Below are 23,561 nucleotides of genomic sequence, written 5' to 3'. Positions count from 1 at the left end.
ATGATTGGTTGAGTGGTAAATAATTATAATCAGGCCTCGCATTCATCTGGAATGATCTGGATGACAATAGTTACATTTATTTGACTTCTGTTGTTTTTGGTTCTGCTCTGAGGCAGCCAGATGCAAGCTAGCTCTGATTCAAAAGGCATGCAGATGCAGTCAGCCTCACAGCATGGTTGAAATCCCAGCAGTGTTTATTAGCTTATTGAGCACACTGTCCTGCTACTCGTGACTGCACAGCTTCCATTTTGCTGCTGTCTAGGTTTAGATTAGGGGTAGAAAGCATTTGTGCCTTCCTTAAAAATCCCTTTACCCTTGTTACTCTGAGCTCATTCCAGCAGAATGAGTTTTAAAACAAGAAAGTGAAATGTTTTTCTTCTAATGAAAATGAATCTGAGTTCTACCTGTAGCACAGGGGACTGATCTAAGGTTTCCAAGGACAGAAGTCTATTGTAGAGATTATATGGGATAAACAAACTTAAGTACAGAAAACATGAAATTAAAATAAAGCCATCATATTCTTCTAAACTTGGAAATAATGGACAGGAGCAGTTATGTGGCGTTAATCCTTATAGGTGGCACTGAAGATACTGAAGCTCAAGTGCTTTATCCTGATCTCATATCCACATTAAAAATGAAAAACTAGGAAAAAAAAAAAAAAAAAGAAAAGAAAATGAGATGGGAAGAGCTGTCACAAATACTAGATCATATTTTTGTAGTGAGAAAAGAAGACCTCAATCTTTTTGCCTTTATAGGAAAAACATTAGGGATAGCCTGATTATGGAGTTATACATGAAGAACAAGAAAATACTGAATTCTGAAAGGTTAGTTTTTATCTCTTGTAGAAATATATATAAAAAACACAAGCACCATGCAAGCAGAAGTAGTTTGTATCAAAAAAAAAAAAATAATCCTCATACAGGTGAGATGACTTCATTGTAATGGAGATGAAAAGTAGTGAAAGTGAAGGGAAGTTTGAGGTATTTAAGATTGGGTTGTTGGAAACTATAAGGATATGCTCATGTATATGTACCTTTGTATGCAGTAAGGACGATTAACTATGAGAGAAATGAAAATAAAGCTTCTCTGTCTTTGGGCAGAATACCTGGGAGTAGGTAAAATGTAACAACTTTGGTACAGAAGAGTTCAAACTATATTATCTAATGCTTTCTTCTAGCTTTATTCTATGCATTCTTAAGCTGGAAAAGCATAACAATGTGTTTACAACTAGCAGCATTTTTATTTTTTAACAACACATTTTTTTCCTACTATATTATGTATATGTCCATGTACTTTAGTATAATATGTTAGAAGTACTAAGCAATATCATATCTTCTGAATGTAATATTGAAATGTAAATTTGCATATACACTTTAACTATGGAACATCATGTATTTCCATCTCTTATTCATACAGATTTTCAGAATTTATTTATACATGAGACTATAGAGGATATACGAGTACTTCAAAGTCAACAAAGTTTATGCTTATTGACAATTTTTGTTATTGTGATCTTCACCTTACATTTTAGATTTAAGTGTCCAATGCGTTTCTTTCAAACCTATCCCCTGAGAATATTATCTAAAGAAATTCTGCATCCAGTTATCAAATAGGCAGGATTTCACTTCTTATTTCTTCATTTCATCATGAATGTATCTAGCTTATCATCAGTCTGTTATTATTGTTGTTTGCTAATTACTATTTATTAATTAACTTTTTACTGGACTACTTTACTGGAAAGTAGACTTTCCAATATTCCTGGATAAAAGAGGGTCTAGATAGAATACTTTTCAGTTGCCTTAAAAACCAAATCTGAAAATAACATACTTTCCCAAAGGTCTATATCGAAAGAGAAATATGTTGATAAATATACGTATATAACTAAAGTTGGATTTTTATTAAAAAAAAAAAAAGTTTGCTTTCACTAGCATAAGACATGTTAAAAGGTCTGATATACAGAAAAAACAAACAAACAAACAAAAAAACCTGCCATTCACCCAGTGAAGACTTGCTCTTTTGAAGTTGCTTTGGTTGCTTCACCCTTAAACTCAGGTATCTAAAAGAAAGCAAGTAGCTACATTTTAAAATATTTTCTATTATATAGAAGTTCTTATTAATGGTGTGTACACTGGTATTGACTCACATATGATAAATATTGACAAACCTCTAAGAAAATAATATCTAAGAAAGTATTGAATACATACAGAGTTTACGAGTGACTTGATCTTGATGTTCTTCCCCAGGCCACCATCATACATGTTCTGAGTTCTTTTTTACCTTGCTATTAATTTTTGCAATAATTTTGCAAAAAATTCTGCAGTGGTATTTGAATTGAGTTTTTGCTTAAGAGCTGTAAGTTCAGACACTATATACTCATTTTATTTCATTCTGTGAAAATTCATATATATATATATATTTTCCATTATATTTTGACTGTATAGAACCATTACCAAAGTTCCATCACCTTGGACATTTCATGCCACACTTCTATGGTATGGTTTCTTTATATCCTGAATGCGTCTTATGATACCCACCTTCAAAAAATATTCTGTGAAGACTTTAATTGAATAGTGGAATATGAAACTATTTAAATCAGGAGAAAGGTTGAAAGACTGGAGGGTAAAGCTGCCATTCAAAGGGAACTTGACAAGCTGGAATAACTTCATGAAGTTCAGTAAAGGAAAATGTAGAACCTTGCACATGGGATTCAACTTTCTTACCCACATGCACAGTCAGGTTGCTAATGGGGTAGAAAGCCACTGAAGAGTCCAGAAGAGACTGGAATATGAACAAGGCCCTGAGCAACCTCATTCAGCTCTGAAGTGGCGTCTGACTTTAGGGTTGACTCTGCTTTGGGTAGGGTGGTGGATCAGCTACCTCCAGAAGTCCCTTTGGAAACAAACAAACAAATTCTATGGTTCTATCTCAGCAGTTTCAGTGTGGCACGTGAAACGGTGGTGCTCAAAATTTGAAAGCACACAAAGGATACATTCATTCTCCGTGTTACATCCCCCTCAAAAAATAAAAGGTAATTTACAGTGTAAAAGGAAGTTATTGTCTGCTCATTTTACTGGTTTCTGATCTCTTAAAAATACAACTGCAAAGAGCGTCTTTCTTCTATGATTAGCTCTTAAATGCCAAGAGACTACACAGCAGGTTGCTTTCTCAACTGTAAATTTTATCACTACTACTTCCTGAGTTGCTACTTGAAATGGACAGCTTGTGAAATACTTCAACCTGTCTGGCTTCTGACAGGTCTTCCTACAAAAACCTGGGTTGTCCAAGAACAGTCTATAGCTGTCATGGCTAACTATTACTCCACAAACCTCACTTCTAAAGAAAAATCATTTGGGAATCACAGAATAACAATAGCATTAGCCAAAAAGCCCACCTTTCTGTGGAAGACCACACAAAGAATTTATTTCTGTCGGAATTTTGAATTTGTAATAAATGTTGTTTCCAGTTTTATATAAATGACCAGATTACTGAGAACATTAGAATATGTCTATACTTTTTTTTTTTTTTTCAGGAGAACACAGATAAAGGTCGGACACTATTAAAAAAATAAAAAAATCAATGGAATCTTACTGCTAGGTAAGTTATTTATTAGCTATTAATAATGACATAAATTGAGTGAGTGGGTGCTTTAATCTATGGATAAGTAGTTAAATAATGTTTATAATAACGATGAATACTCTGAATAGTGTTATATTCTACTGTTGCACTAGATACGCTCTTTGGTTTGAACACTTTCACTGTGGAAAATCCAGGGTACAAAAGGAAATATTGAATTTGTGTCAAGAAAATTGCTTACATAGTAATACACCTATTGGTTTAATCAGAAAATGCACAATGACTGTGCTTTATAACACTTAGATGACTTAGTATTTCTCTTTTGACATATTAAGCTTTCTACCACCATGGCAATATATAAATGTCAGAGTTGTGCTTTTTGTTATTTGCTTGTTTTTAAGAAATGTAGGGTTAAACAACTTAAATTTGGTTTTCAACAAGCAATTATACTGGGATGGTTGTATATGATTTTAAGACTATGAAGATTTCAATTTATGCTTCAATATTTCTAAATTACTGGAACCTTAGGAATTAAATGAGCTTTTCTTCATGGATTCCCTTCAGTTTTCTCCACCTGGTTTTAAGTGCTCCAACTTCCATTAAGCTAAAGATTTTTAAGTACAGATTGCTTTTCTAGAGTTTCTAATGAGAAGTTTCTCCAGCATCACATTAACAAATTATATATATAGTTATAGTTATATATATAATATGCTTCAAAATACCTGTCTGGCATTCCTTGAGAGAGTTTTCTTGCCAGTACATTAATTAGGAAAGTGTTCTTTATGTAATATATTTAAATTACAAGTGTTTAATTAGATATTATTGCTAAATTAAGGACTGATTCCTCATTTCAGAATATATTGTGCCAGACTTCCACCTGATGTAGCCAAGTTCACTTGGATGAAAAGTGCAGTGAGAAGGTGTCCTTGGATTCTGGTGATGCCAGCTAATCCAATGGTTAAAGGCCAGAGAAACCCAAAGTTTGCTCTTTCTCATTTTAGTTGCCAACAACAAATAGTGATTGTACAGATAGACCTATTGCCTTTATTAAGAAAGGTTTTTCTTTTTTTAGGAGCTATTATGAAAGTTCCGTGCCGTCATGCTTGCTCCAAAGACACTTTTGTTGCAGAGCAGGTGTGCTGAAAATGCCTTTGGTCTGAGGAGAACTAAGCAATGTTGGTTAATCTAAACCACTATTAGATGCACTTCTGCACCAAAAGTTTGTTCCCTATTTTTAAGAGTTGTCTCCAAGTCTACTGAAATAAATATCCTTCTACAAATATTTGGATGCATACCTTTTGTTTATGTGGGATTAAAACTGAATAAATCTATAGGCAAGATAATCTGTATCTCTAAGGTTCTGAATTGACAAAAGTTGCACCACAAACTTTATCAAAAACGATACAAAAAAAAAGATTGTAAGATACAGCAATTTATGGGAAAAACTGGCTGCAATAAAGTAAGAACCATTTCTACTGAACAAAGAAAAATGGTTTCATTTTGTAAATCACAATAAACTAAAGAGTGTATACTGAGATCATATTATCCTTTTGTGCTTCCAAACTCCTAGGCTAAGATTTTACTATTTGTGACATAAATGATTACGGACAGGATTCATGACTTCAATCCACTCCTACATTGCAGCAGACCACTGACCTAAACTCTTGATTCATAGAAATCCATTTAACATTTCTGGTTTTGTCATATTGGTGTTTTGAGTATGATGAAGAAATAAAGTTACAAAACCAATGGAAAATAGGCTGGTGTTGTAACATTTCTTGCCAAGATGAAACCAAACACTGCAAAATATCTCACAAAAAGAATCAGAGGTTTAAGTCTATGCTTTGGGCTTTTATTTATTAAGTACTAAAGGTGTTAATTAAAAAAAAAAATAATTTGTGCATACCTACCCAAGGTGATTGATGTGCAGATCATCATGGAATGCCTTTTTTTTTTTTTTTATTCTCTTCTTTCTCTTTTTCTTCTCCCTAGCACCTTCAGGGAAAAGCCTTATACTTGCTGGTAGGAGAATAAAATGAGTTCCACCCAACTGCAACCTTTCACTAGCTTAACTCCCTATGAAGTTTACAAATAATTATTTAAAGAAGATGATAAATAAGAACACTATCCAATACAATGGGGTCTACACACATCATCTTCATGCAAACAAAATGATAATCGTTATACAGAATGTACTTGCAGTGCTCTGTATTCCCATGATGGGAATATAACTGCATAAACTGAGCAGTGGCTTTATTCTAAGTTGTAACTACTTCAAAAAGTGAAAGGGATGAGCATCATTAAAGTATCTGGAGAACGAAAAGAGCTGTATAATTTATGGCTCCCCTCTTAAGTTGCAAATGGTGAATGGAAAATAATAAAACAATAGATGTATTTGATGCTAGAATTTAGAATACATTACTTCATAGACTCACAGTCATTATCTGATCTACATAATTATACTGAACATTTCAATAATAATAAAAAAATAATTAAATGAAATGATCTGAACCTCATTTCAAAAGAGTTCACTACAGTTGGAAAATGTTTTTGCACAGCTACCTTAAAGTTTATGACAATATAAATGTCATCTAAAAATTACAAAATTTGACCTTAAGATAGGAATCTAATATATGATTCCATTATTATAAACTATTTTATTTTAAGATAATATTGCAGAGAAAAAAAATATTTTTAACACATTGTAGCTATGTTTTTAGAAGGTAAGTGATGCCACAGGGGAAAAAAAAAAAAAAAGTTTGTTGTTTGTTTTTTTAAATGAATCAGTTCCCCAGTTCAGTTTCCTACCAAGCGGTGGAGTTGTACCAGCACAGCAGCAAGGGGAGCAGAAAGCAGTGGTTAAAGGACATTTAAGCCAGTATTACCTTCAAAGAAATGCGTGTGGAACTCTTCTTCAGGGGGGAGTATTCAAGTCCTTGGGAAGAGTTCATGCTCCTGATCTAAATTAGACAGCTGCTAAAACCCTCCTGTGCGTAGGCTGCACTGTGACCCCAGTGACTGTAAAAGCACTTTGGCTGTGACCACTTTCACCCCTAATCTGATCCCTAAAAACCAAGCCTTAGAAGATGTGTAAAGTACTTATTCACTTCTGAACATGTTTTAAAGCTATCCCTTGGAGCAGATGGAGTTTATTTTGTAATCTCTTTACAGCAGCTGAGCAACAGAAAATATACTGCAGTGAATCCAGAGTCAGTGTCTCCCTTTAAATTATTTCAAATATTATAAAAATTACTTTGTATCAAACAGAGGCATCCATTCCTTTCAAAAGTGAAAGGTTAAGTTGTTGTCAATGACATTTGATTAAATATTTGCTAATCAAATTTATTTTTCATTAATGGATGGATTTGTTATTCTCTGCTTCTCAGTGATAGCTTCAAGAACTCAACACTAGAAAATCTCCAATTACCCTTTAACAGATTTATAAACACTTTAGTGATCTAATCAAAGTAAAGGAGCAATGAAATATGATTTAGGTAAGTATTATAAAAAGAGCTAGTGAAGAGCTAGTCTATCTTTGCACAATCTATTTTTGAGTAATTTGGAATAAGAATGAATTCCTTAATTTCAGTCTGTTTGGGAATAATTTATGAACAGAATAAGGGCAGACATTCTTGAATATGTTATTATTTTGTTTCCTTGGTTCTAATAAATGATAAAAATATTTGGAAAATATACCCTCACTTGATCCTGAATTTCTCTTTGAGAAGAATTTCACAGACTCTGGAAGCCCAATTTATTTATTTATTTATTTAACAAAACTGGGGCAACTGAAAGCAAAGAACAAGGAAGAGATAGGCATATACTGAGAAATTTTTAAAATACAATTTAACATGTATTTTGTGAAGATGAACACAAGTCATGATTGCATATTTTAGCTACCATTTACTTATTTTAATATAATATACATTTTAATTGGTTTTATTTGCACTTCAGCTTGTTTTAACAGTAATTGCCTACTTATCCTGTTCTCATCAGCTAAGCAGGAGTAATTATTACATCTCTAATTGACCAACAATAACTACTGTATCTTGTTTTGTTAATTAAATGTTTTTCAGAAAAATATTTAATTTGCTATGATAACTCTTTTTTTTTTTTTTCCTGGCTATCACATCAACATAACTTTATTATTCTGCCTGTTTAAGTCAGTGAATGCAAAGCTCCTAAGAAGATTATGTATAACACCTTATATCTACCATAAAAAGGCTCAGCTGAAGCTTATGTTATTGTTAAACATCTTGTAAAAGGAATCTGTAACAAAGTTTCAGTTATGATATGGAAAGGATTCCAGCACAGGATAAAGTGGAGGAAATAAGGTGATTTTCACCATAGAAAATACATTGTGGATCTTATTTTGGGCTAGCTTCCAGCTTACAGTCTTCAATGAGGTCCCACAGAAAATATCATATCAATGCCACAAACTCTGTTCATAATGCAAAGGTAACAATGACTGTGAATCAGCAGTGCCCTTGGGTCCCTGGGAATATTTAGGGACTTCAGTCATACCGGAAACTGGACTGAACAGGGGTGGACTAGGAGACCCCCGTGGCCATTCTTTGCACACAAACTCTGTTACAGTGCTGATGCTGCTTCAGTGCAGAGTAGAAGTGTAACTTTTTTTTTCTTTAAAAAAAAAAAGACCACAGTTATGTCAACTAATTAGTTCCAACCACATCTTCTTGTGATTTAGTTTTGTGAGCTACACAGGTAACTGATAAGTAAGTTAAAGCCTTCTTAGAGAAACAAGAAACTCAAATTCACATTGTGCTGACTCAGTTAGCTGAAGACTGGCTAGTTTCCTTAAGTGCTTGCTGTATGGTTAAAGATCTACAATTGCTTTAGTTATTTCAGAGTTTCTAAAAAAAATGCACTCTCATATCATTCCATGTTGCAGTGCAATTTATGCAAGCTCATGAGCCCATACAATGTATGCAAACTGAGACTCCACAAAGCTAAATTTGAGAGCCACAGAACTAAAAAATAAAATTATTAATTTTCCCCCTAATCAATTATTATTAATGACATAAAAGAGTAGGAGTGAAATGTTTACCTTAGTCTTATCATTTTTGAGCAAAAGAAAATCTTTAATACCTCCAAGGGTTGTTTCTCAGTGAAGATGATCTTTCTATGAAAAAGAAAGAGACAAGGACATTTCTGTCTTACAGAATTTTCTACAAATAAGTGAATTACAATAGAAAATACAGCCTAAGAAACATGCTCAGCACAAGGTTGAAAATATTTAAATCCTGTGATGTGTAGCATAATAAATAAAACCTTTTTTTTTTTTTCTCCAGAAAAAAAAAAAGAGCTGTTCTGCATGACCTTTGTCAAATCAGAATGTTTTTCACTCAAAATAAAATACTGGTATTGTCTCTGAGAGGTCACACCTTGCATAAGCAGTGACCTTCAGTTCTCTTTCATCAGCGTGGGAAGCATAGGCATTCCTTTGAGTACACGAATACCTTTTCTGCCATTCTAAAATGACTCTCCTTGTTGTCTCAAGCAAGATTTGAAGGTAATGTTTTGTAGTTCTTAGTAATTGCACATCTGCTGAAATTATTTGGCCGTTATACGTTGAAGGTCACATTTGCTTAATTTTGTAACATTAAAAAAAAAAAGATACATTTTGGAATCAAAAATAAAGCAGTACCTTTTCACCTCATGTATGATGCTTGCACAGTTCAAGTTCTGGCACTACACAGAGGTTGGTTTTGTCTATTTATATACCGGTTTATCTGTGAAAGGGCAGCTGTTTATTTCAAGTTATATGTGATCCTGGGAATCTATCTAAACTGTAATATTTGTAGCTGATCATGTGCTTACAGGACTGCTGTATTGTATTTTACTTATGTCCTTGGTCTAGAACATTTGCTATCACATTTGGACAATTTGGCATATTTTTATTTATAAAGGCAGAAGACCATGCAGTCTGTTTCTGAAGGAAGACATAGAAAGGAAAATAAATCCAGGATACTTCTAGTAACTAGTATGGAGTGGAATTAAATTGGAATATTTAATAAAGCTTGTATTGTTAAATATCATGTTGAGCTGGAAACAGCTGTTTTGAATATGTAGAAGTTTTAAAAAAAAGGTATAAGAAATTATACGTGTTTGGGAGAGCATTTAAAAGTGCTTTTTGGCATAACACTTCACACACCAATTACTTCATACTAAGTAGGATTCAAACTGCAAATGATTAAATAGGAAGCTGGAGAAGCAAGTGTGAGCTTAAAGGGGTAGAAAATCATGATAAATAAAAGCGAAGTCTCCTAGTGCAGTGGTATAACATTTATCTGAATGAAGCAGACTAAATTAGCCCTATCTAGATATTTTACATTGATGCAAGGAAACACAAAACCATTGAGGATCCACAGCTCAAAACAGGGTTACTAGAACATCTAATGTTGTTGGTTTGGAAGGTTTGCATTAAAAGTGGAGAACATTTCTATCATTCCTGAGCTGATTTTAAGCCATTGCAGAATGAATCCACTCGTGAATTTGGCACCAAATGGAACTTGATCGTGCTGAATCTAAGTACCAGGCTTTATTCAAATTACTTTTTTTGTGTTTTTTTTTTTCTTTAAAGAAATATACACATAGGTTTAACTGGGTTTATTAATATATAGTGAATAAGGCATCCTTACCTTTTATGTACTGTTACATCTTAGATTTTGTGAATGTATACGTAAGCAGCTAAATGTACAAAATTGTCCCTTCCCCTACCACTCAGACAGTTTATATCTTATTCATTGTAAGTTTTCATGCTAATAAATATATGTTTAAGCAGGCACTGTAGATGAATAAGAGCGATATTAATACATCTGATATGAATAAACACCAATTTCCCCATTTGTTCAATTAAGGAGTGGCTGACTAACACAAAGCTGGAAAAATGGTTGGTGTATACATAGGTGACTTCAAAACAGGATTCATAAAAATTGGATTTAAAATACCCAAAAGAGCTTGTTTTGAAGCTACACAACATGCAGAGGCAGAATTGGGAAGCTGAGAGAAAGATTGCTGTAATGGGTGAAAAGCAGCTATTTCTAATTTTATATTGAAATTCAAACCATTTGGGGCATAAGTCCTTTGGTAATTTTCTACATAGGAATTCATTTAATGCTGTTATTTTTTTCCCCTCACATTGATTAAATAGGACTGTGGATGACATTATACTTGTAAATACTCCTTTCATATGTAGAAAAGATCAAAGAATACTGAACTCACCCAGATCTGATTCTCAGCTGGAGCAGAACAGAATTTCTGGCCCCATCACTGCTGTACTACCCATAAACATCCACTCACATTCACAATACTACCAGTAATGATCAGTCTTGCAATTGACAGATACAATGGTTTAGTAAAAACCATCACATTACCAAAGGGTCACAGTAAGTACAAAGAACGGTGCCTCTTTAGAAATTATCCCATTCAACCAAAACATGTTGTCAAAGAAAAATTAATAGTGTACTGGTAACTGAATGAGATATAAGCTTAATATATTCAACAAAATCTTCATTATGGCAAAATAAAATACTGACATGGACCTAAAATAAAGATGGATGGTGATTTTCAAGAGCTATCACTGCCAGAACCAACTAAGCATATCCACGTAATATTCATTTGATGGCAAGTGCAGCTGCTCTGAACACATCCTTCTAGGCTAGTTTTTAACCACACCTACTTCAAAGATTCTCCAAACCAAGTAAAATTAAAAACAAAGCAATACTGTGCATTTCTGAACCCACACCATTTCAACCAGTCCTGAAAATAAATCTAGATTCTTCATAGTTAAGTGTTTCTTAAATCCGAGTTTCTTCAGCTGGAGATAAAAAGTACTCTGACTTTGAGTCTAAGAGCAGTAACAAGCTCATATATTTCAGGGTATTGCACATATTTCATGTTGGTTTAAAACACATTTTCCACAAAAGAACTGAAGTAACCTGGTTTAAAAAAAAAAAAAAGTGTGTGTGGGGCGGGTAGGGTAGAGGGGTGTGGAAGATAGAGATAGAAGATACATAAAAATTGAGATAAGGTAAACAGCATGTTTGTGAAGAAGAAACAATAGGCTAAATTAATTTGTCCTAAATTAAACTGTAATAAATTTTTTTTGGATTTGCATGAATTCCTGAGTTACTCAGTTCTGTGCCAACTTGTTTGTCATTTCACTAGAATTTGGGGGACATCCAGTAACTTCAGTATAAGTTATACAAGGGTATCTAAGGACGATGCTTATCCAAATGAAAAGTTATTTTCTTTCATGAAAAGATATTTTTTTTCAACAGTATACTGTGCAAGTACATATGTTTCATAAGTGTAGTGATTTGGCATAAACTAATAATCAAGCTAGTTTAATATGGTCTAGAAAACAGTGTGAGTTTGACTGGTGAGTTATAAATAACCCTGTACGAGCATAGCAGTGCAGGTACCTTACTGTTTACATACTTTATTCCCACCTCCTTTTCCCCAGTTTTCATAACTGAGTTTTCTCAAATACATGCACAAAACCTGACCAAACCTCTCCTTACCCTTGTCACCTTTCTTTGAATCTTATGGAGTTTTATTATGCTATCTCTATACTATTACATTTTACTGTACAGCTGAGAAGGTGGAGCAGACCTTCACACAGTGTTCAAACTGAGGTCATGTGGCAGATGTATAATATAGTGGCTAATGATGTCCTTCACTTCATTCTCTCTTTTTTGAAAATAAAATATTTGGGTTTTGACTACAGAGGAAAGTTAAGCTGAATATTATATAACATTTTCTTGTACTACTCAGCAACAAGATTCTCAGTGTAAGAGTTAATTCAGTACCTAGCGTTATGTATGTTAAGTTACAATTATTTTTCTTCCTATGTTTATCACACTGTGCATATCAACATGGAACTTGATCTTCTATTTTACCATCAGTCCCTGAGAGAGCCTTCTACATCTTTTTTGTCATTATCCATGTCTTCATTATGCAGAATAACTTAGCAGACTGTGTCACTTCACTGTTCATTCTTTCTCGGATCATTGATGAATACATCCCAGTGGGACTCCATGGTGATCCTTTTCCAGCAAGAAAACTGACCATTAACTCCTACCCTCCATATTATAAGCTATTTCGGTGTGTGGTAAATGTGCAGAGTAGGAGGCTTCTTTATATACTTCCAAGTTTTAAAAATTATTTCATCTAACTTATAATTATTTCTAACACATGAATGATATTTTAATGATACAAATATATTCCTAAGAAGAGACCCAGCAATTATTCTTCTGAAAACTAACATTTTTTTCTTATTAGAAGTAATTTGAGTTTGCCCTCTGTCACACCTTGACATTTTTGCTCAGCTTCTTTTTTTTTTTTAAATATGTGAATCACTATCTTTTTCGATACCAAACTGTCATAGACTTGTATATTTTGAAAAGAAGCCAAGTTTCAGTATCATTATACTTACACATTCACCCTGAGGCATAATTGTTCTAATACACAATTTTCATCCTGCAATTTAAAGAGAGTTAGCATGTCTTTTCTCTTTCCAGTAACTGTCATAGGATTTTCAGTATGCATTGGATAACACACGCCCTTTCCTGTTCCCATGGAAATCAATAGTAACACTTCATACCCATTAAACAATCAGAGAAAAAAAATATGGGATCTAAGTAATTAGGATCTGCTTTTGTTTTGTCAGCAGTTCATTTGAAATCCAAAGAACTGTTAGCCAGGAAAACACAGGGTGGTTTGCAATGAGCTAAAATGTTCAGATAATAGAAATAAAGGTCAAATGCTCTGCGCCCCACCTTGCAGGACCCATGATACTCTTGTCCAATAACCAGAGTGCTATGTTACACTGTGACTACAGGAGTGCAAAGAAGGAAAACTGACTCACCTGGGCCAAGACATGCCCTGTGCACCTCAGGATCTGTGATACTCAACGCACATCCAGGGGGTAGCAGAAGACTGTGTAAGCAAACCCCATGTTTATTGTTGTGCTGAATGAAAACTTCATGTAGTCCAGGAATGGGAGACCTGGGCAAATTTAAGCCACCATGTTGGTTTTTTTTTTCAGTTTCCTATCTGACCTGAACATTTCTCAGCAGCTAATTCAGTGTGTGGTGCTGCAATATGTACCAAAGGTCCAATCTAGCATAAAAAATAAAACTAATAGAAATGCAGTATCCATGTTGTTTTTTTTTTTTTTTTTTTTTTTTTTTAAGGTTTCTGCACCCATCTCTATGAGATGCTTCTGTGAAGTGAGATTTAAGGCAGTTTTAACCTGGTTCACTGTCAAAATGAAGGTAAGGATCTGATATTTTAAATGGGCTATCATCATCTCTTAGTTGGCAGAATAAAATGTATTTAGTCGAAATAAAAATAGGGGAAAAGATTCTTTATTTTTCCTAAAAATCCCCCAGCTTTGAAAGACTTACAAAAGCTAAACATCACATATGGCTTTAATCATAGAGCGCTGTACCTACAAGTTTTAATTTAATAAAAGGAAGAAGAACTTTCCAGATTTACGTTTTCTGTAACTGAACAATACAGAAAGTTCAGAATCAACCCAATAGCAATACTGTGTACTAGTGGGTGGATAATAACATAAAAATATCATGAGACTCAGTAAAATGAAAAGATGAGTTAATCTTCTCAAGGAAACATCATTCAAATACCAATCCCATACACAGTGTTCAGGAACTTAAGAGACAATCGTTGCACTGAGTTGTGCTAGGATCACTGCAAGTTTTCTGAATGGTGTCAACTTCTTGACTCCAAAAATCATTGCTAACAAGAGCTAGAAGACAGTGTCAAGCATTGGAGAAGCACACAGCCTTCTTGTTCAGAGTGAAAGATACACTTCTATTGGTAAACTGTAACTGCACCACAGGTAACTGAGTCTGTTTAGAAACAGGTCAGTTCTTGTAGTCTTCAAAATGTTTTTCAATTGCATTTAAATGAACTCATTATCTGAAATATATGAATACCCAGTTAACTGAATCTTCTTTAACATAAGATTCCTTTTTTGTGAATCTTTCTCTAGGCCCTAGAAAAAAATGTAATCTATGATGCATTTCATAAAAGTGAAGTACAACATTATGCATCTGCTTTGCTGAAGCTTAAAATTTGTCTAGCACATTTGGTCTTTGTTTTAACAAGTACCTAAAAAGAATAGGAGCAAGCAGACAGGCACTAACTTGACACTCTCTGTTACCCCAAATGGAAGTTTTAATTACCACTGTCTCCATTTTGCAGACCTAGTTTGTTCTAAACTCTGACCACATATTCAGCTTTAATATTACTTATGCTTACAGTGTTCTTAACAAAATACATCGTTTCTTTCCAAGTCTCTCAAGCAGAATAAACTAAATTGTTCTAATGACAGATATTGAAGATCAACTTAATTCTTGGTTAAAGCGTACTGTGATTTGAAGAATTTCAGATTTTTGTTTTTTCTTACCAAAGAAATTATGCTTGGGATCCAGGGTACTCTAAAATTTAGAAACTAGCAATTACACAAATGATGTTCTGGGGAATTCTGCCATGAATGTTAAAATAGTCTGGAGGTGTAAAATAATCTTTCAAATGTCGATAAAGATCGCTACAAATTAAGTAAAACTTCCAAAACTAAATAAAAATGCTATTTGATAGAAAAGACAGCAAAACAGAAATAAGTAACTATGAATAACCATTTTCCTTTTACACTCTCTTGATGCTTTATGTATTAGCACAAGGTCAGTACTTCCAAGGGCATTTCAACTTGACTACCTCACTTCTGCTTTCACCAGTCTTGCCATGTATTTTTCTATTCCTCCTAGTTTTCTTTACTGTAATTAATTGATCCTACAAGCCATTATTTGTATATCATTGAGTTTTGTAATTTTTTTTTTTTAAATCTATATTTTAAAAGTCAGATTTTGTACAGAACAGGCCTAAAATGACACCAAAATAAGCATGATTACACAAAATCCTCGGACTGCTCTTTAGAGCACATTATACCTATCCAATTGAGAAAAAGAAAAAAAATAATGCAACTTTTACATTGTTTAGTTATCATAACGTTTTTACAGTTGTAAGAGACAATCCCACTAACTAGCAAGAAGGAAAATAATTTAAACAGTGATTACTGCCACTGATACATTTCACAGATCTTTTCTGTTCTTTCAGTTGCAAATTCATGGACAACAACCTGTTATGGTAATCTGAGTTCAGATTTCATTTTTATTCAGTTTGATAATTTTCAGCAAAGATAGTTATGAAAATTGACCTATTCACAAAACTTACAAAATTTTTCCAAAATACTATTTTAAAAGGGGACCTGAAGAACCAGAAAGGCTTCTGGTATGATGAAAAGCAAGTGAATTTTTTTAAAGCAATTGACACTGAATGAATTGATATAATGTATACATACAACATATACAGCTACATTTAGGTCTCATAACTAAACAATATGTGTACATATACATAGACTTTGATTCTTCTAAACCAATTAATACACCTCAGAGTCCACTACAAGATCAAACAATAGGTTGAACTTTAAGATGTTAGTAAGCGACAGGACACATTACAGGGGGTTGGATAAAATCGGTATCATAATTTGCCAATGTAAGAACATTGCTGGGTTTAAATAATGTTATGGAAAAAATACAAGAGAATGAGTTAGAATACGAAAACATGAAGCAAATCTACAAGCTATACACATTGATTTCCAATATATTTGTAGTTATTTTGCCAAAGTTAGCAATGTAGAAAAGCATGAAAAAATCTGCTGTGATTTGACCATTGTAAACCTGTTTCCTATATTATTAACACTATTTTAAACCAGAAACAGCAGTAAGCAAAAAGTATAAACAAATAAAACAATGCAAAATTGTACAGGTTGTTTAAGTCAATAAAATTTTGTTAATAACTTCAGTAAGACTGACTCCAAGAAAGTGTTGCAATAATAAGTTGGAAGGCGATACAAATACTTTCATATTTGAACTCAGCTCTTGTTGAGTTCAAGAAGTAAAGTTCAGATTTTTTTGAATCTTATGGAAAGCAGTGTTCAAACCAAGCCTACAAACTATTACATGAGAAGATTCCTGTTGCCGAGAACTTCATATTCAGAAGATGAGACAAGATGTCATCTACTTGACATTTCATCAGCATCTCAGAATAAGTGCAAAGAAAGAAATTCAGTTCCAGAGCGTTTCACAGAAAAACTTTGTATTTTCTTTATCTTATTTTTATCATTTTTGTTTTAAACTACGGTAAAGCTTGTAGGCATCTAACTTTGAAAATACATGCAAAGTTTTAGTACAACAAACATAAAAGAAGTGTCTTTCAGTTTTGTTTTCTTTCTAGGTAAAGGTAGGTAAATGTCAAGAAATCTCTTTAATTTTATAATCTAAAAAAGAATGATTTATGTGGAAAAGAAATCAAATTATTACCCATAATAGGAGGTTTTTGAAGGTAGTTCCCAGTTTTCCTAAAGGTAACACTGAAAGATCTATAATGATTCACTGGTTTATACTGTTAGGAGGCAGGAACTCCATTAATTATTCAACTCTATTAAGGAAAAAAAAAAAAGAAAGGAAAATTAAACATAGGAAACATGGAAATGAAAATAAATATATTCACCTTCTCCTCACCTGTCAGAAATCCCCAGAACTTTAAAATGAGAGAAACAGATGAGCTGAGACTTTGGGAAAAAAAAAAAAAAACACCCTGCTGTAATCATGGAAGAGTTTTTAAAGGTATGATGGTGTTGCTGTGGATTCTTGGTCTTTTGTAAATGAAGACACTGGTGCCTGACAGAATCAGCCAAGTGTTTGTATGGCTTAGCATGTAAACACCACTATATATCTGACCATTTGCACACCTGAGCTTGGAGGGCTATCAAAACTGTCTTTGGGTTTACAGCCCTAAACAGCCCAGCAGCACAGGCTAACATTTCATGCTTTCAGTGGAAACAACTTCAACTCGTATCATTTGGCAGGCATCTCTTCACCTCAGTGGAACAAAATTTATTTACTAATTACAATCTCTTAGATTTAAATGAGCATCTACATATAGCAGAAAGATATTGTGGGCACACAGTAAGTAGTAAGTGTAAGGATATAAGTGTACTCACATGAACCTAGAGGTAAAGATCAAAAATCCACAATATATGTCTGAATCCTTATTCAGGAGCACACAGGTGAGAAGTTTAAAAGCAGAGGGAAGACAGAAAACACAGGTATACATCAATACAAAATTCTTATTATTTTTACTTTATTGAGCACAGAATTAGGAGTTGAATATAAAATAAAGGATATTTAAATATTAACTAAGGCAGTTTCAATCAAATTTTAAAAAAACAGCAACATTTAATAGAAAGTTTTAGTTTCTGAAAAACTTTAAATCAGAACAAAAAGCACGTAAAATAATAATAATAATAAATCAGTCAGAACCTTCCAATTATGCTAGGAAATAAAAATCTAAAATCTTTAACATATCTACCAAAGGAGAAAGAAAACTATGGTAAACAAAATGAGTTTTACTGTATTTTCAAGGATACAATATAACCCACTTTAAAAATACTATTTTCTCTACAATTAGTCTTAGACCTCAGAAATTTTCTTACCTGAATTGGTTCTAGCAATCTTCTCTTCTAGGCTCCCTCTTGGCCTGTATCCCAGTATAAATAAGAGAATCATTCACCATTTCCTTTCATCGTTGAAAGAACATTCATGACGCTCTGAATTTTTATTTGGCTGATATTGATGTAACCATTAGGTATATCTAATAATTCTGTCCAGATTGTTTTTTCTGTATCCTTTCAACTTTCCTCTTTCTGCACTCAGGACAGACAATGTTAATTGTATAACCCTTAGAAAGTTTGTTGGAGTTAGTCAGTGAGACAGATAACTGCAAAAGGATAAAGGTCAATTGCATGATTAAGTACTTGAGTACCACTCCAGGAGACTAGGTTGTATCCTTACAGTGTGAGAGTGATCATGAGATAGATATCCACAGCTGCAGCAGGCAAGCCAAGGCAACATTTTTTTCAGAATACTCAACACTGAGTGCTTAGCATTTTGCCTCATTCTCCTACAAACATTCTAAGCAGGTATGTCTAAGAGGACTTGTATGCAGTATGTAGAAGGTAGTCCTCTATATGCTTGTTGTAACTGTTAACCTGAGGAAAAAAAAAAAAAAGACACTATTCCCTTAATATCTCAGAAACACCATACATTTTACCATGGTGTTAATTAAGGCTTTGAAAATTATTTCTTATTATTAAATCAAAAACAAAATCTATGCAAATTAAAAACATAACAGCAGAAGATTTTATTAGGAATCTGAAAGCTGTTTAGTTCTGGACATGAATCTATTCTGAATGTTCCAATGATTTTTGTACTGTCAGAAAGTGTTTTCTAAGGTTATTCACACAATTGATATTTGAAGGCAATCCCTAAAAGTTCCTTATTAAGTCAATAAAAAGAACCAAGATATACCAGAGGACAATCCAGAAGTAGTGTTTAGTTCACAGTCCCTGAGGTGTCCTTCTGGGAGATTTTCTGTCCCTTTACAAACTATGCCAGTTGCAGAGGGCAACCTGCACAGACGCTACTGAAGTATGGGTAGAAAAATACAGCCTGCTTCAATGTGAACACTGAAAGTGAGGGTTTTAGCAGGGGCCTGAGTGCCATGAACAGAATGAACACAGTAATATGACTGATTATATATGTGGTATCACGCATTTTAGGTTCATCCAGTGTTCCTAAGCAATGTCCTTAGTTCTTGAACATGTACTGAAACTGAAATAGCGGAACAAAATCTATGTGGATCAGAAACTCTATGGAAAGTAAAGTTACAGCTTTAAGAGATCACTTCTCAGATAAAATGACTCTGTATAAACCTCTCATATGCACACTTTCTTAACTTACATCCTTCTATCTTTAATGCATCCAACATAAGGCATCTGAACATCTATTTGAATGCTCAGTAATTTCAATTGATTATTATAGATGGTTACAAGGAAGGTATAATGATTGCACATCTCAAGAGAACATGATCTATATTTGTTTAGATGTGTAGAATTAGCTTATCCAAAAGTAACTGTAAAAAACAGTCTAATAAAACCGTAAGATCAGTTCCTAGAAGTGATAGTTAAATCAATAACATGTGCAACCTATTATTCTGGTTGACATAAGCCTTGAGAAGTCTGTCAGCGGAAGGTTATGCTGTGAAACATAATTAAAGAAAGACAAAATTGATTACATATCTAAGTTTTGAAAGTGGAAAGGTATTTCTGATGATTATTGAAATATTGAAGTGTTTAATTTGTCTTCTGTTTGGAGCAAATCAGTAGAAAAATCTCTTTTGCAATTGTAATGCATTACTCCTAAATCTGCCCTTATTATACTTTTCCACTCTAAGAAGTGCTTATGAATAGATAACTGATACTCTTTGAAAATGCCAGTTTGAAATATATAGTAAATGAAACCAGATGAATACTTCCTAACATATCTCTGTACTTATTTTAATCTATCTCTACATGAGTTCTTGATGCAAATTAAAATTGTAGAAGAATGGTAATTGCTATTCCTATTTTTATTTAAGATGCTTTTCTTCTAAACTTTACAGGAAAACAAGAACAAGGAATGTATCTTGCTTTTGTGTAAGTCTCTAGAATGATTTGGATTATAATGGGTCCTGAATAAAAAAGAATCATTTCAGTGTTACATCTGACAAATCTTTTATATGTATCTACGTAAGATGTCATTGTGCAAAGCCTATTTATTTTTCTTTTTGTAGGAAGGAAAGTAATTTTATTGGTCTTCATGCAGACATCAGGGTTAGATGAAATGAGATCTAGTTTTAGAAGTACCTCTGACGATACTGTACAACTTTAAATAGGTCATTTAACTATTGTACAATTCAGTTTGCCTTTTTGTGAAAGGAGAACAATAAGGTAGATAAAAAAAAAAAAACAGTGTAATAATATTTATATGCCAGTGGTGTTGCAAGGCTTATATAATATGCTTCAGTTACCTTGATGTTATGTGGCAACTGTTACAGAACTACGATTAATCTATGACTATAATGGAAAAAAAATACTGTATTTCATCCTCTTTTTATTATACATTTTTCACAGTAGTGTAACTTCAAAGATTTCAGTGCAAAGACATAGTACTCATGTACCCTGACAGGAGAATACATGTGGTTGTATATCATTCCCACCTGGTGCTTCTTCTCTGTATTAATTCTTTTTGTTGGGAGAAGTGTTAAAATGATAAGAATGTAATCATTATTCAGCATCATAATCAAGAATCACCTTTGCATAGGAAACTTATCTAATTTAATCCATTTGAAATATATTTTAAACTGCTTTTTTTTTTTTTTTCTGCTAAATGAAAAGGACGGTATTTCAGTGATTTGCATTAGTTGCATTATTTCAACTGTATATAGTGGTTAATAGTATACATTACGCAAGACTGGGAGAGGGAAGTAGAGTTAACAAACGTTTCATAGTTTCTTATTTTCCTTCACCCACTTACACCATACTGATAGCCAAACCTAGTGGCTAAGAATTTAAAGCATCATGCACAAATTCTGGCAGGCAGGAAGCCTGTGAATTTCAGAGCTGTCAAGGCTGCATGTTTCAATCAGTTTTGACATCTCTTGGCATTTCTCTTCAGATTCTGCTTTCTATAAATAATTCCCCTACTTGGGTGTTATTTCTGGTTCATTTCTTAACACATATCAAGAATGCTTCTCACCTCTACGTGTTTTCTTTGTCTTCACTTTGGAAATCCATATTAAAAAAGAATTGAAACTTAACTGATACAAAAAAAAATCTAGTATCTTTTGATGATGGTATGCATGTTGCATTTTAAATTAAATTTGTAATTTGCCCACTGAGATCTTGGAGGAATTACCAGCATTTCCTTTTCTTATTTGAGATAGTTGGAGCTTCCTTTCAGCATTTTGTGTGAGATGACAAATTAACAGTCTCAGTCACAGCAAAAGAGCTTAGGGAAGGAGTTACATCCCCTTCCATACCTCATTGGTTCAGAGCAGAGTAAGATATGCTGTGATTTCCTAGCATGCTCATTTACTGCTGATGACACTTCTGTAGGCTGTCAGGGGTGCGGAGAGAGTAGTCCATGTTTTTCTTATACAACTCCACATGACAGACCACATATTTCCCTAAAAGAGGAGAGGTAGCATAGTAAAGGCCACTTTGTGTCCTCATGCCTGGTATTTCATTCGACCAGAGCTCTCCAGGACTCTGGGGACCTGTGGAGAAAAAGTCGTGTGACCTAGGACCTAATGGCTCTTTAAATCTTCCCCGCTGATATTTGTACTTTCCTGTTTTCTTCTGCTTTCTAAAGTACACAGAATGAATAGGAATAATTGATTCTGTGAGAAGCATTCTTTAATGTAACTACTCAGAGGATTGTCAGCCTATCACAAGACTTTTCAGCTTCCTTTCAGGGAATTGTTCTAATGAGGAAAGCATATCAGCCTCTCAATGAAGATGGAAATATTCTATGGCTTTCTAAGATGTTACCTTACCAGCATGATTCTGCAGTGTGTGGGAACAATATCTATCCCTTTCAATACCCAAAAACTATGGGATAAGATAGTTGTCCCTGGAGAACCAGTAAGTGATTGTCTTGATGGATCCGGAATCAGATAATGGAAATATATATTTAGGACTCTAAGAGGAGCAAACTTCATAAAAATAATTAAAGGTATTTAACACATTTTTCTATGCTTAAATCTTTTATAGGAGACTTGTATTTTCATTTATTATTATTGTTGTTATTTTCGATTGCAGGCCTGATTGATAAAGCCACCTCCACTAATTTGCACTCTTCAAATCATTTTAGTTAACTAAATAAAACTTATAAATTGAATGAATAGATTATGCAATAAAATGGATTTCAAGTTGAACCAAATTGAAATGTTGATAGGAACCATCAACAGATCCTAATGAGAATCCATTTTTGACAAGCGGTCATTTGAGTTTTCCTTAATAACTCAGATTACAATAAAATGATCAGTAAGCCATGCTTACATAAGTTTTTGAGGATAATAAACAAGTAAAATAACCATTAAAGAATGATCTGATCGCCAATAAATATTTTTTATTACAGAAATATTCAGTGAAATATGTATGTGAACAAAACAGTCAAGCTATGACAAAAGACCTATTCTGAGAAAATAGTGTTTAGGATTCATCAGCTACAAGCACTGATGTATAAGCTTGCCACTGCTAAAGGACTAATGCAATCTTTGGTTATACAAAACGGGAATTTAAAGCTGAAGAATACACACAGCACTAACAAGACTTGTGTTAGATACATAGTATCTTTGTCTTGTTTTCAAACATACAAAAGTTCAAAGTGAGTGTGCAAAAACAAACAAAGGAAAACAAAAAAAAAGGAATTCAACAAGACCTCATTCTAATTCTCATGCAAGAGTTAAAGCACCTCAGCTTGTTCATCTCCTGGAAGAAAAAGTGATCATCCTGTCACAGAAAAGTAGCCACAGAAAAATACTCAAGAGTAGAAAAGAGACAACATATGGTAAAAGCTTCTCAACTTCACTGAGTAAAGCACAGAAAGCTCTGAATGTTAGAAAATGGCATTGTGCAATTCTTGCAAGAAATCTAGCATTTCTGTTTTAGCTAAGACACATCCCCAAAAGTTCATTTGACGGACCTCAATTGTAATATCCCTAATAATGTTGCTCCACTAATTCATTACATCCTTTTACAAAGAAGTATTATTTTTGATTTGAAACTGGATTCAAATTTCTCCTAGTATTCCTTGCAATTCAGCATGCTAACTGAAAAATCATCATAAACCTTTTTGAGTGGGTAGTAGAAGAGTACACTGGCCTTTCTTTAATTCCCTGCTGAAAAGCATATATTCTTAAATCACTCCTGCAGTTCTTTCTTGAACCCATTCTAGAAATACAATGAAACTTGACCCAATGACTGATAATGCTCT

At 33.5% G+C, this 23,561-nt stretch overlaps 1 long non-coding RNA gene across 1 annotated transcript in view; it reads right to left on the bottom strand.

Moving 5' to 3' along the window:
• Nucleotides 1-23,561, bottom strand: part of LOC106040983 (uncharacterized) — a 272,553-nt gene that overhangs the window by 208,811 nt on the left and 40,181 nt on the right. Inside the window, exons 9-12 of the long non-coding RNA XR_010831119.1 lie at nt 18,179-18,222; nt 17,687-17,733; nt 17,004-17,121; nt 8,642-8,716 (exon numbers count right to left, since the gene is read on the bottom strand). This is a non-coding gene — a long non-coding RNA (uncharacterized lncRNA). The remainder of the gene's footprint in view (nt 1-8,641; nt 8,717-17,003; nt 17,122-17,686; nt 17,734-18,178; nt 18,223-23,561) is intronic.

The sequence above is a fragment of the Anser cygnoides genome, chromosome 4 (genome assembly GCF_040182565.1).
Source record: "Anser cygnoides isolate HZ-2024a breed goose chromosome 4, Taihu_goose_T2T_genome, whole genome shotgun sequence".
In the NCBI taxonomy this organism is placed as follows: Eukaryota; Metazoa; Chordata; class Aves; order Anseriformes; family Anatidae; genus Anser; species Anser cygnoides.
Note: the sequence above shows the minus strand (reverse complement) of the source record. Positions and strands in the feature narration are given on the sequence as shown.